Here is a 14,832-nt window from a genome sequence, read left to right as displayed (position 1 = left end):
TATTTGCCTTCTTTTTTTCATTTAGTTGTACTGAAGATTGACTCTGGTGTCTTGTGTACACAGGGAAAGCACTGATCTACACACCCCCAGTTTTACTTTTTGATTTGTGGTCTTATTAAGTTAGTCCTGCTGGCCTCAATCGTCACAACATGGCTCAAACAGGCTCAGCCTCCCACAAGTAGTTGGAATTCCAGGTCTAGATCTCTAGGCCCAACTTGCTAGGATTCTTAATGGTGACCAACTGAAGGAAGTTGTGTGTTCACCTTAATAACCATCAAATTATAGGGTTCCTCACTGGTAGGTACAAAAAAATTCAAGACACATGTTGTGCCCTGCAGAGAAAACATCTAATTAATTGTGAATCGCTTTTCTTCTGCTGCTGACAGAGTGCAGGGACAGGCATATTGTCTCATTTGTTGCCTTTGGCACTGTTACTCAGCCATCTTGGGAAGTTGGCAACAGATATACACAGTGAAACCTCTGACAGCAACGATTGCCTCTAGGGTAGTGGTAGTCAGCTTTCCTAGTGCTGTGATCCTTTAATACAATTCCTCATGTTATGACAATCTCCAACCATTAAAATTAATTTCATGAGACTGATTTTGCTACTGTTATGAATTAGCATGTAAATATCTGATATGCAGGATATCTGGTATGTGACTCCAAAGGGGTTGTGACCCACATGTTGAGAAACACTGCTCTGGGGGCCACCAACTCACTCTGAAGCAGTCAAATCCATGGCTCCATAGGTACTGTGTTAACTGCTTTAGCTGCTCTGAAAAGCCAACATGGTTTGAGGGCACTGTTATCAAGAAGGAAACTTTCTGAGGTCTCCTCAAATGAATCCTGCATAACTGAGGTAGAAAATGGCTCACTATAACTTATCCTATGCTAAATGACAGTAAGTGACACATGTGTTCACCTGTAATGGCAGCAGTGTCACACATAAAACACAAGAAATTCTATATAAACAATTATGAAACACATGCAGTTTGTAGAAATCTGCACTATATGTCAACATCTGTGGACAGTATGCACTGTACCTGAAGAAAGAAAAATAACTGCTTTGAAATAGTTTAGTGGTCATCTATAGGCTTTTTTACTAGACTTAATATGGAGCCAGGATAAAAAAAAATGTCTCCTGGTATTTTAATATGACTGACAAACAATACTATATGCACTTTACCACAAAGTCAATAAACAAGATTGAACCACTTTTTAAAAATTCGTTAAGCTATATTGGACAACACAAGCACATCAAGTGACACAAACATGTCACCTGTTTTACAAATTAGCAAAAATATTTTTATCACAATAGAACACGCTGTTTTCCAACTTGTTTCTTCCCATCTGATGCGTGTCGGGAAATTTACTCTTGGTGCTTATGTTCAGCTGTCAGCACTAGAAAAAAAAAATGTTTGCTCTGTTTGTTATCTCCTTACACAGTTACCCAGAATTCCTGGGTGAGTCAGAGTCACATTCTATGTATGCAAATGTAGCTCTCTACAGATGTTTTCCTTCTAGTCAGCTCTGTTTGCAAAGCACATACAGTTGTTTTTGCTGTTCAGTTGGTTAAATTCCATCCTGATAAGTACAGCCCTCCGTTCAGTTATTTTATTTTATTTTATTTTATTTTATATTACATTGGGAATTAAATGCAGGGCTCTGAGCATCCTAGACAAGCTTGGGACCAGCATCTCCAGTCACAATTAGTTCACATTAGAACATAAATGAATTCCATTTACCCTTTCATTCTCCAAGTAATAACCAAGAACACAGGTGAGACTCATGCCCTAATACCTGTGCCAGCTGGGATCCCCACAGAGCCCAGCTGAAGTAGGATCTATCCCTCTCTGCCCACGCATCACCCCCTTCCAGTCTGTACCTCCACTTGAACCCATGGCAGATTGGTGACCCTGCCACCCCATCCCCACCCTATAGCCTAATCTATCTCCCAGGAAGTTTACTATAACCAGGAACAGAGGAGGTCTCCCATAATCAGGAACACAGCCTACCTGTCTCCCAGGAAGTTAACCATAACCAGGAACACAGAATGACACATTTGTCCCTGGACCCCAAAGTCAGCCCATCTCCAAGGATTTCTGCCCTAACCAGGGATACAAGAACACAGGGACACAGGAAGCCTACCCTAACCAGAGACGGGAGGTATCTCTGATTTTACTCATTCTTTATTCATAGAGTTTATTTGCACATAGTAGCACTGCCATCTCTTAAACCTCTCAGGTCTAAACTCAAAGATTAGAGTCAATAAAGTTAGTTGCTCCATTCTTCCATCTATTTCTCTGTTTCATCTGTTTTTCTGCTCTCTTTGCAGTGAAGGCCTTTACTCCCCTGTCTGTTTTCATCACCTCTTCTCTCTGCAGCTTCTGTGAATCTGAGCCAACTGCTCCTCCACCTAACTAGTCAAAGTTCCACCTCTAATTACATCTCGTGAGCTTATTAGTTTCCCAATGAGAATAAATTATTCTACTCTATATTATTAACCACTGTTACTCCACCTTAAAGATATTTTCTCTAGTAATGGAAATTAAAGGCTGCAGAGAAGATTTTTATTTTTGGCTTAAGCGCCTCTCAGCCCTCAAACATTGTTAGCCATCTGTTTTGGTAATGTTCTGTTCTTTGCAACCTTGAGTAATATATCACATGTGCAAAATAACTCCCAACACAACACACACAGCACCATCATGTTTTAGATATTCAACAAACCAAATGAGGTGCACAAGGAGCTTCATAAGTCCCAAACTATGATGCAAATGCATAGGCAAAGGAAAGAAGTATCTGTGCAATAAACAGTATTGACATTCAGATCAAGCATCCTAGAGGAGTTGGAACTAAGGCCTCACGAGTATCAGTTTGCATTAATTGCGTGAGTGTTCATGACATTCAACTGTGTCATAAAAAAAAAAAAAAACTGGCTTGGCCAAACATTGTGTCAGTCTCAAGAGGTACAGATAGGAGGGTGATTAGGTAAAAAAAAGAAAAAGAAAAAAGAAAAGAAAGAAAGAAAGAAAGAAAGAAAGAAAGAAAGGAAGGAAGGAAGGAAGGAAGGAAGAAAGAGAAAAGGAGAGAGAGAGGGACACACACATACACAAACACACACACACACACACAGAGAGAGAGAGAGAGAGAGAGAGAGAGAGAGAGAGAGAGAGAGAGAGAGAGAGAGATATCAGCCACCAGTAGAACTATGTAATCATTGGCTGTCATGATCACAGGCTGATGTTGGGATCCAGGGGTGCTGCATTCAAATCCCATCCAACAGCTGCAATAAGTGGATTCAACAGTAGGCTAAGTTATAGAGAAAATCTTGAGGTACCAGAGCTCAAAGCTATGAGTTTTAGAAACAAGTAGAACAGTAGAAAGTCTCCAATCAGAATTACAGATATTAAGATGGATTAGGCAAACTAATCTTTATTTTTGCCATATTAATCGTCAGTGAGTGGTGACTGATCAAGTAAAAATACTATTTGGGTCTATTTTGTGGACTAAATTGAGGTTATATAAAGGTCAAGAGCAAACTCTATTTGCAGTTTCATAACATGATAAACTAAATCATGAAACCTGTGCCTTCTCTTATGGGTTTCTGAAGTGATTGTCATTAATACCACTGCTTCTGAACAGGGAGATTGGTCAATAGGTTAAGTGTTCGCCAATCAAGAGCAAGGATTCTGAGTTGAAATTCCTAGAACTCACATGAAACTGGGAGCAGTAATACATACCCATAACTCCAGTGTTCCAAATGGGGAGGCAAGGACAGGGGAAGCCCCACAAGCTCATGACCAGCTAGTCTGAATTTCACAGCAGCAAAAAACCAAAATGACCATGTCTCAAGGTGGAAGATGAGGGCTGAGAACCAAGGTTGGCCTCTGACCATCACACTTGTACCGTGGTACACAAATGTATATACACACACACACACGCACACACAGAGAGCACATCGTAAATACACAAAATTATTTTTAAAATAATTATCAAAAATATATTGCTTTATTCAGGAAATAGAGTAGGTATCATAAATTATCTAAATTTTGGACACTTTAAGTAGTAATCTTAACATACTGGCAGACCTGTCAGAAAGAGTCATCATAGGTGGATGATGAGAGTGTAATGGGAGTGTGAATGACAAAAATATAGTATCTCCAAGTGCAAAATTGTCAAAGAATTTAAATTTTAAAGAAAGAAAGAAACACCTTGAGTGGTAAATGGATTATCCTATCACTCCCAAGAGAACTGTCCAGTACAACAGCCTGATACATTTGCATGTTTCTGCTCACTTCACTCCAACAAGATGATTCAATAAAAGGTGATTGTATCTGATAGAACAACTAGTTTCTATTGTTCTTTCAGGAATCTTTTTAAAAGTTTCGTTTGTTTTCCTTTCCCTCTAAGTGCTTGCCTTTTGGGGGGAGGGGGAACCCTATAGGGTCACATAGCAACAGAATGAGGAATCACTGGATGCTACATGCTGCCTATAGTATGAGGCAGAGAGAGAAACAGAGAGACAGAAGACAGAAAGACAGAGAGCGAACTTGAGAAATAGAAGAACCTGTGAGCATTAAACTGCAGGTTATCTATATAGAAAGAAACGTGTACCAGAATTGGCCCAAGAAAAGTAGAATAAAGAAAGTAAAAATACAAAAAGCAAAAGAAAGGGTCTTAGAAAAATACAATAAAGAAAGACCAGGGTGAAAACTACATCAGTATTCTCACTCTTGGTTCTACACTACAAAGGGCACGCATCTGAGGGTGGGTTACTGCTACCTAAACATGTTCCTTAGCTGAAAGGTGGGAGACTTCCTTTCCTAACCTACAGTTAGGTTCTAATTTCTCACTCCAGCTGTAATTCTCAAAATTGAATTGTAGCCCTTGAGAGAAAGGCAAACTCAATAATAGGAAGTGCAAGCCACAAGAAAATGAAGACAGATTGCCAGATTTCCTTCAGGAAAGTCAAAAAAGGAAGGAAGAAGATCCATGTTAGCAGAAAAAAATGACAGTAATTCAGAATTGCAGTCTTGGATCTATTTTTAGCCTACAATTTGCATGATTACCTAGCTCTCTTACTTATTAGTAAACATTCTGTTCCTGTGTGGTAATAATTCTTCCTAGAACATAGAGCAGAATATTGTGACACCTAGGAAGGGCTAGATCTAATTTTGTATTAAATATGAACACAAACACATAATAATCTATAGATATCAAGTCATTATGTTCAGACAATTCCCTATTGTGAGAGGAATTTTGAGATGGATAGGAAGTGATCACAAGAAGCAGGCAAGAGGAGCAGGATATTCGTTCTCTATTTCTCTCCCTTCTCACTCTTTCTCTCCCTTCTCCCTCCCTCTCTCCTTCCTCCTCTCTCCCCAAATCATTCACTACAGAATTAACAAGATTAAGATGCCTCAATAGTATAATATCACAAGGTGGTCGATACCTATAATCACAGCATCCTGGAAGCTGGACGAGAGGGTTGCCATGAGGTTAAAGCCAAGGTGGACGATACAGTGAATTAGCTTATGCCTCAGCGTGGGGCCTCGTCTCAAAAATACCCACAAGGGTTGGTTGGAGAGATGGATCAGTGCTTAAGTATACTTCCTGCTCTTCCAGAGGACCCAAGTTTAGTTCCAAACACCCATGTAACTCAGCTCATAATCACCTGTAATTCAAGCTCCAAAAAATCTGACACTTTCTTCTGGCTTCTGAGGCACCCACACAAATGTGTCATATATACAAAGAAATATATTGATGATGATGATAAATATTTAAAACACAAAAATAACATTCCCTAAATAATAAATATAGTTTTATTTAATGCCAAACCATTTGTTTTGGACAAACTTAAAGTAGTCTACCAGAATATAGCTTTTATCCACAAAGTCATGTACTCCCACTAATCAGTGATGAAAGAAAGTTTCCAAGGGCTTTTGAATCAAAGCTATGGATCCCAAAGTATGTCGTAGCCCTAGAGAACAATCAAACTTTAATCTAATGTTCTAAAGAAATATTTTCCTATTGTACCTGGGTAGTTTATGTTAACTTGACACAAGCTAAAGGCATCTAAGAAGAGGGAGCCTCACTTAATAAAATTCCCCATTAGGTCTGGCTTCAGGCAAGAGCATTTTCCTAACTATTGACTTATAGGGGAGGGCCCAGTCCATTATGGGTGGTGCCATCCCTGGACTAGTGGTTCTGGGTTCTATAAGAAAGCAGGTTGAGCTGGGCAGTGGTGGTGCATGCCTTTAATCCCAGCACTTGGGAGGCAGAGGCAGGCGGATTTCTGAGTTTGAGGCCAGCCTGGTCTACAGATTGAGTTCCAGGACAGCCAGGGCTACACAGAGAAACCCTGTCTCAGAAAACCAAAAAAGAAAGAAAGAAAGAAAGAAAGAAAGAAAGAAAGAAAGAAAGAAAGAAAGAAAGAAAGAAAGAAAGAAAGAAAGAAAGAAAGAAAGAGAAAGAAAGAAAGAGGGAAAAGGAACGGAAAGAGGAAAGGAAAAGAAAAGGAAAAGAACTGATGCTACAAATATTTATATACTAATGTTCATATTGATTAGAGACCTGTCTGCTCCTGACAGCTTCCTGTCGTGGATTCTAAGAAGAAATTGAGCATCCTTGGAGTTACTCCAGTTGTGTGGTAACAGCCACTAGGCAAGAATTGCCTCTCTCCATCTACAGACAAATTACTGTCCAGAAAAGGACACACATGCAGAATAGTCGACTGATTATATCTGCCTAGACAGAGTAATCAGTCCTTAATAATCCTGCATCACCAAGGTCTGTCAGATGATTCTGGGCCAGAAGGCTGAAGATTTGATGCTCCAACATTCGGTAGTATAGGGGCTTTTCAGGTGTTCAGAGGTCTCTATAAATTGGCTAAGTTTTAGAAGCTATGCTTTGTGCTTCCCACAATTATAGTTAACTCAGTCATTCTGGATTTCTGACGGGGTTGAAAACTTATAGCTATTTACCGTAAGAGAAAAGACTTGAGTGGATGGTAGTCAGCTGACATTCATCCTAAAGCCAGGTTCAGAACTAAATGTTTTAGTTAGGATAGATGACAGAGGTGCTGGTTAGTCAACAAAATGATGGACTGGGTATTAGAACTATCTTATACCTCACTGGTACAATTAGGAATAAGTATGCTCTAACTGTATTTTGAGAGAAAAGTTTTACTTTAACAGGAAGAGTGATATGTAGGAGGAGCTAAGTGGGAAGGAGTACTGAGAGGAAGAGATGGAGTAAGGAGAGAAGATGAAGGAGAGGAGAAGCTAGGTAATGAGAGAGAGAAAAAGAGAGGGGGCATGGAGGCAGATGTTCACAGGTCTCCACCAGTCAAAGATAGTCTTTATATCTAGGTTGGGTATTGGATTACGCTTCTGATTGAGCATTACCAAACTTATAAATCCTTTGATTAACATTTTTAAAAAATTGTATAAAAGCAAAAAGGAAAGGGGGGCATGGGACAGGGGTTTTCTAGGGAGGGGAAATGGGGAAAGGGAATGGCATCTTAAATGTAAATAAAATAAAATGAAAAAAAGAGAAAAAAAAGAAGTACAAACAATGGGAAGATTTACATGCAATTATTTCTAGGAGAGGAACATGGAGGCATTTAGGAGAAGAGAAGAAAAGGAAGAAATGTGTAATTATAACATCAGGAATTTAAAAAAAAGTAAAAATGGGTCAAAATGAAAATAAAAGTTAAGAAATTATAATGCAACATGTATAATAACAAATGAATTAAAACAGGATTTAGTGAAAAAAAAAAGAAAATGTCTTAAATGACATGTTATCAAAGATTATAAAATCATATAGTCTCTCCAAACAGACAATGGCCCAAATGAAGAGTGGATTAATGAGAATTTGAGAATTAGTAATGCACTGTGCCATGAAATACAATTTACCTCACATGCAATACAACTAAATTATATAGTATTAAGATGAATATAGTGGTTTTTATTATTTATTTTTGAGATTATAATATAATTACATCATCTCTTCAAACCCTCCTATATGCCCTTCCTTGGTGAAGAGCAGTTTATAACTCCAAAATATAAAGCATTCTCAGCTTAAGTTGTCACTGGTTTCATTCAAGAGTAAATGGATGCTGTGACATTGTCTCCAGCGTAACATGTGTTATGACATGGCAAGGCATTCAAGAGCAAACTACCAAAAATGTACATTATTTTATCACAGTCTCATTTAAACAACGTCTACCATGCTACTGATGAACCACTTCCTCAAATATCTATTAGAGATGTGAACAAAGCAACAAATTCTTTAGTGTCTGCCACAGATGTAACTATTGTTCCACCTAGTATTATTAGAAGCATATTTCAAAATTTTACTACTCCTTCATAACAAAAGAAACTATATTAACTTTCTAGTTGACACTAAGACTAACACCTCTCCAGAAAATATCTTCCTTCCTGAACATAGTACCAGAGGAAATTCCTCTATCATTCTTCTATCATTCAAAAATATATGTACACCTCAGCCCAGATTGAATCATAAACAAATACCATTTAAAATATGGGTAAAATATTATATAGTCACATTTTTTTGGTTTTTTGAGACAGGGTGTCTCTGTGTAGCCCTGGCTGTCCTGGAACTCACTCTATAGACCAGTTCGAGGCCAGCCTGGTCTATAGAGTGAGTTCCAGGACAGCCAGGGCTACTGCCTCTGCCTCCCAAGTGCTGAGATTAAAGGCATGAGCCACCACTGCCCGGCATATAGTTACTTTTAACAAATTTAGAAGTGTATGTTACTTCCAACATAAAAATTTTCCATTATGAAGATGGTTTGTATTAGTTGTCAACTGGACAAGATCTAGACTCATCTCAGAAACAAGATTGTGGGCATGTCTGTGAAAGATTATCTGCACTATTTTAACTGAAGTGGGAAGACTCACTCCAACATCGGGAACAACCATTCCATAGGCTGGGTCTCTAAGTGTATGAATTAAAAAAAAAAAAAAAGATGTTTGGACGAGCATGAGCACTGAACACTCTGTGCTTCCTATGAATACAACAGGTTCACATATCTCCTATTGTTCTGCTGTGCCTTGCCTGTCAAGATGAACTTTATCCATTAGAAGTATAAGCCAAAATAAACTTCCTTGCATAAGATAAGCTTTGTGAGATATTTTGTTACAGTCATGAGAAACGTAACTAATACAGTTATCAATTTCAAAGTTTCAGTGGCTATATCAGGGTGATACTTAGTTGCTTTTTTCAAACCATGATTATCAACCAAAGTTTTGTGTTCTAATGATTAATACTTTTGCCTGGTGACTCACAAGTCAGGAAAGGCATCAGTTTCTCTGATGACTGGCTCTAAATCAAGTGTGTATCAAGCACAAGCAGTTAATCAGATTTTACAAGGAACAAAAATTTATGTTTAAGAAATAAAAGTCCAGGGGGCTGGAAAGATGGCTCAGTGGTTAAGAGCACTGATGACTCTTCCAGAGGTCCTGACTTCAATTCCCAGCAATCACATAGTGGCTCACAACCATCTGTAATGGGATCTGATGCCCTCTTCTGGTGTGTCTGAAGACAGCTACAATATATATATATATATAATAAAATCTTTTTAAAAAAATAAAGAAATAAAAGTCCATTATTAGGGCTTTGAATGTTGGATCCGAGATTAAAAGCATTTGTTCTTGCAGAGGACCTGGAACCTACATATAATCTCACAACCATCTGTTAACTTCAGTTAACAGATCCATAGGATATGCTGCCCTCTTCTGGCCTCTGTTGGCACTACAGACACAAAACTGCTATCTAATTTATGAACCATTAGGTGACTATGAATCTCTGCCTCATCTATGGGTCCACCGTAACTGACATCAATGATTTAGAATCATACGTATTCTAATTCATTTAAAAATTCATAATTTTAATTTAAATTTAAATTATTTAAAAATTTATAAATTTAAAATTCATAAGTTTGTGGTTATCATACAGTCAGTAAAGTGAGAGGAATCAACAGCATCTTACACCTCCCTACAAGATGAAAACTGTCAGAAATGGAGTTGATATCATCAATGATGATAGCCATATCTTGCCATCATGCATGACTGTATTGCCTCCATCCCTTTTAGAAGACATGCTTTTCAGATGTCTCACTTATGTACTCTATTCAACTGACACTGGAACTGAACTGAAAGAGAAGTTTGTAGATACAGTTTGAAAACTGGTTGGTAAAATTCCAGCAGCACTCACTGATAAGCAGATATTAGCTCAAAAGCTTGAAATAGCCAAGATTCAACTCACAGACCACATGAAGCTCATGAAGAAGGAAGACCAAGTATGGATGCCTTGGTCCTACTTAGAAGGAGTAACAAAATACTCCAGGGAGCAAATATGAAGACAAAGTATGGGACAGAAACTGAAGGAGGGGCCATCTGGAGACTATTCCACCTGGGTATCCATCCCATGTGCAGTCACCAAAGGTAGATGCTGATGTGAATGTCAGGAAGTGCATGCTGACAGGAGCCTGATATAGCTGTCTCCTTAGAGGTCTGCCAGAGTCTGACATATTCAGAGGCAGAAGCTCACAGCTAACCACTGATCTGATCAAGGGGTTCCCAATGGAGAAGTTAGAGAGAAGACTGAAGGAGCTGAAAGGGTTGGTGGCCCCATGGGGAGAGCAACAATACCAACCAACCAGAGCTCCCCAGGGTCTAAACCACCAGTCTGGGAGCACATAGGGAGGGACCCATGGCTCCAGCTGTAAATGTAGGGGAGGATGTCCTTGTCGGGCATAGGTGGGAGAGGAGATCCTTGGTTCCATGAAGGCTCAACACCATGTGGGGGGAATTCGAGGGTGGGGAGGGAGGAGTGGGGGGGTAGGTGGGGGCACATCCTCATAGAAGCATGAGGAGGGGGATGAGACAGGAGGTTTCTGGGTGGTGGGGGGAATGGGGTAAGGGGATAAAATCTGAAATGTAAATATAATATCCAATAAAAAAAATTCCAGCAGCTACTTCAAAACATGAGGTTTGCTACTACACAAGAATATGTAGAAAGTATATAATTATGGGCAACTGAGAACTTTGCCAGCTTTTTATATAACAATATGGTATTAAAGACAAACGGATTTTTTATTTTAACTGTGTGGTTGTGTTGCCTGGATATATGTCTGTACCTCACATGTATGTCTGATGGCTGAGGAGATCAGAAGAGGGCATTGAATCTTCTGCAACTAGAATTACAGGTGGTTGTGAGCCACCACGTGAGACTGAAACCCAAATCCACATCCTGTGGGAGAGCACTGAGCCTTCTCTCCAGCTGCAGGAGAAACTTGAAATTCCAAGCCAAAGTGCACAAAAATGCGTACTAAAGAGAAGCGTATTTCCTGGGAGAGTAGCTTGTTTCATTAGTACAGAAATTGTAGATCTGCACCTCAATCTACTTATTTGGAAGACAGTAATCTCTGAAAATGGCCATGTCATTTAATTTGTAAATCCCACTAAAGAAAAAGATGCTATCGTTGAGTTGTTCAAGGGTTTCAGCTTCTCCAAACACTCCTAAAAATTCTGTGGATAAAGTTGTATCAGATGATTCATGGGCATGTCTATACATTTTGCAACTGGCCTTCTAGAGGATTTGGAAAAGGTGACGTAAACATTCTATCAAATGCTAAAGAAATGTTTCCTCGTCCATCAACAGATGTTCAATTGACAAGGTGTCTTATTCTGTGAGTAAAATTAGTTAGAGCAATATCTGAACCTAGCTATTTTCAGAAAAAGGATAGAGGTAACAGTGTTGTACACATGGCTGCTGCCTTAGTTACAAAAGCCATCTCAGCTTTTAAGACTACTTTTTCTAGGACACTAAAATTTCCACCCTTCCATTTCTATATGTCAATAATATCATCCAAAAAGTCCAACTCTTGCCTCATAAAAATTTCAGTGATCATAAACAGGAGCTTACAGAGAAATTGATGTGATGATTTAGAAAAATCCTCTACCCTGGGTCTAGAAAATATAACAGACACTTGGAAAATACCTTAAAGAGCATTTGATGAAAAGAGGAAGAGAGAATAATGAAAGGGCAACATCTGCAAACCAATATGTGCTGCTATAGTGGTTTTGGCAGGGAGGAACAGACTCTCCTGCTCACCTCCAACTCTTCATAGACCATGCTGTCTTCAAATTCATAGAAATCTTCCTGCCTCTACATACTGAACACTTAGATTAAAGACCATTCCCACCAACTGTAACTATTAATAGTATTAGGAAGAGACTGGAAAGACTGCTAGTGCTTTAGACTGTTTACTGCTCTTCTAGAGAACCTATCACCCACATGGAAGCTCACAACCATCTATACCAACATTGGTATCTTCTGGCATTCATCAGCACCAAGCACACGAGCAGTGAGCAGACCCGAATGCAGGTAAAACACATGGACATAGAAAACAAAATAATCTTAATATTATGAAGCCCAAAGTAACTACTTGTGGTGGTTTGAATGAGAATAGCTCCCAAAAGTTCATATATATAATTGACATAAGTGTTTTGGTAAGGATTATGAGGTGTGACCTTGTCAGAGAAGGTGTGGTCTTGTTGGAGGAGGTATGTCACTAGGGTTGGGCTTTGAGGTTTCAAAAGATCCAGTCTCCGCCCCCTCCCTCCCTCTTCCCCTCCCTCCTTCTCTCTTTCTGCAACTCCAACTTGGATAAAAGGAAAGTTTTCAGGTACTGCTCAACCCCACACACCATGCTTCCATCCATGGTGGTCATGGATTCATCCTCTGAAATTTTAAGCAAATCCCAATTAAATGCTTGTTTTCATACATTGTCTTGGTCATGGTATCTCTTCACACCAATAGAAAAGTAACTAAAATGCCAAGGGCCAGCTTAGGTTTGGAGAGGGGTTCCTGAGAGAAGTGGTGTTTGGGAAGTGTGAAAAGAAAAGACTCGAAGTCAAATCATGGGTCCAAGCTGGTAGCCTAGGTTCTGCTGAGATAGATATTCCCAGATTGCTCTGTGTGTGTGTGTGTGTGTGTGTGTGTGTGTGTGTGTGTGTGTGTGTGTGCACGCGCGCACGCGTGTATGCTCTGCCCTGCTCCTGCTCCTGCTCTCCTGCTCCTGCTCTCCTGCTCCTGCTCTCCTGCTCTCCTGCTCTCCTGCTCTCCTGCTCTCCTGCTCTCCTGCTCTCCTGCTCTCCTGCTCTCCTGCTCTCCTGCTCTCCTGCTCTCCTGCTCTCCTGCTCTCCTGCTCTCCTGCTCTCCTGCTCTCCTGCTCTCCTGCTCTCCTGCTCTCCTGCTCTCCTGCTCTCCTGCTCTCCTGCTCTCCTGCTCTCCTGCTCTCCTGCTCTCCTGCTCTCCTGCTCTCCTGCTCTCCTGCTCTCCTGCTCTCCTGCTCTCCTGCTCTCCTGCTCTCCTGCTCTCCTGCTCTCCTGCTCTCCTGCTCTCCTGCTCTCCTGCTCTCCTGCTCTCCTGCTCTCCTGCTCTCCTGCTCTCCTGCTCTCCTGCTCCTGCTCCTGCTCCTGCTCTCCTGCTCTCCTGCTCTCCTGCTCTCCTGCTCTCCTGCTCCTGCTCTCCTGCTCCTGCTCTCCTGCTCCTGCTCTCCTGCTCCTGCTCTCCTGCTCCTGCTCTCCTGCTCCTGCTCTCCTGCTCCTGCTCCTCCTGCTCTGCTCTAGACAGTTTTTTCTTGCTATTACAAAAACTCTCTGGTTAAGGCAGCTAGCTTTCTGCTCGAGACAGCTCTCTCTGCTAGTAAAAATTCCAAAAGTTCTCTAGCTAGTTCATGGGTTTTCTGACCAAAATCAGAAAAGCTGCTATAAAAAAAAAATTCTTGGATCTTCTGACCAAGTCAGAAATCTTGTTAGAAAAAATTCTATGAAAGACCCTAGGGGCTTTCACCAGCCTTACACTCACCTGCCTTGGGTCAAGGCTAGGCCAAGTTCCATTCTCTACTGACAGGATCATTCTTGAGTGAAAAATTCTCAGAACGTACTGACTGATAGTCACCTGACCCTCTGGAAAGTCCCAGGTAGAGTTCAAATGCATGTCATGCTTTCTAGCCAATAGATTTAAAGGTCAATATGCTTAGCCAATAAGTTTGAACTGTAACCTTGCTGATGTGACCTGTGCCCCTAAAAGGTATAAAAACTGCTTGTAATAGCCATTCAGGGTCACATTCTCATCACTTGCCTCCAGGGACTGATTGAGGGTTGGCCCCCACGTACTGGAAAATAAACCTCTTGATTTTGCATAGATCTGAATCTCTATGTCTTACTGGAGGCATCTCCAAATAAGTACCACTGACCAAGGGTCAGGATCTTACATCTAAAAGTAATTTTTTGGGTTTTCTGATCAAAATCAGAAAGCCAAAAAAAAAAATTAAAAGAGCTGTGTTCACTCTTTAGACAGCCTTCTCTGGATAACTGCTAGAGAAAGAACCTTCTAAAAGAGCTGCATCTGCTTGTAGAGTGAAAAATTATAAAAATCATTTTATAAAATATATACAAATTTTTCTTTAGGTTTTTCTTTAAAGAACATAGAAAATTTTTCTCTGAAGCAAGCTAAAAAAATGTGGACTGGCCGTTTTCAGAAACTGGAAGAGAGGAATGCAAGTCATCTAGGTGGGGCTGAGAAACTAGTAACCATGATGACAGGACAACAACTGAGAAATAGTTGGGCAAGTGACATGGCAAGACCACGTTTTTTAGAGGAATGGGTGTGCAGAGTGCTTTTCACATGACCCTGAATCATTTAGGGTGGGATCCTCTGGAATGTTCCGCTATTTTTATGTTATGTATCCTTGACAACCCCTCAACCCCCTTCCCACTCCCCTGGTTTGTGGTTTTC

At 40.2% G+C, this 14,832-nt stretch overlaps 1 non-coding gene across 1 annotated transcript; it reads right to left on the bottom strand.

The window, feature by feature from the left end:
* Nucleotides 1-14,324: 14,324 nt before the first annotated feature.
* On the bottom strand, nt 14,325-14,385 carry LOC117695580 (U7 small nuclear RNA). Its single transcript, XR_004604637.1, has one exon. It is a non-coding gene; the product is annotated as a U7 small nuclear RNA (small nuclear RNA).
* Nucleotides 14,386-14,832: the final 447 nt, after the last annotated feature.

Source organism: Arvicanthis niloticus, chromosome X, assembly GCF_011762505.2.
Source record: "Arvicanthis niloticus isolate mArvNil1 chromosome X, mArvNil1.pat.X, whole genome shotgun sequence".
Lineage (NCBI taxonomy): Eukaryota > Metazoa > Chordata > Mammalia > Rodentia > Muridae > Arvicanthis > Arvicanthis niloticus.
The sequence above is the reverse complement of the archived record's forward strand: the minus strand, read 5'-3'. Positions and strand labels throughout refer to the sequence as shown.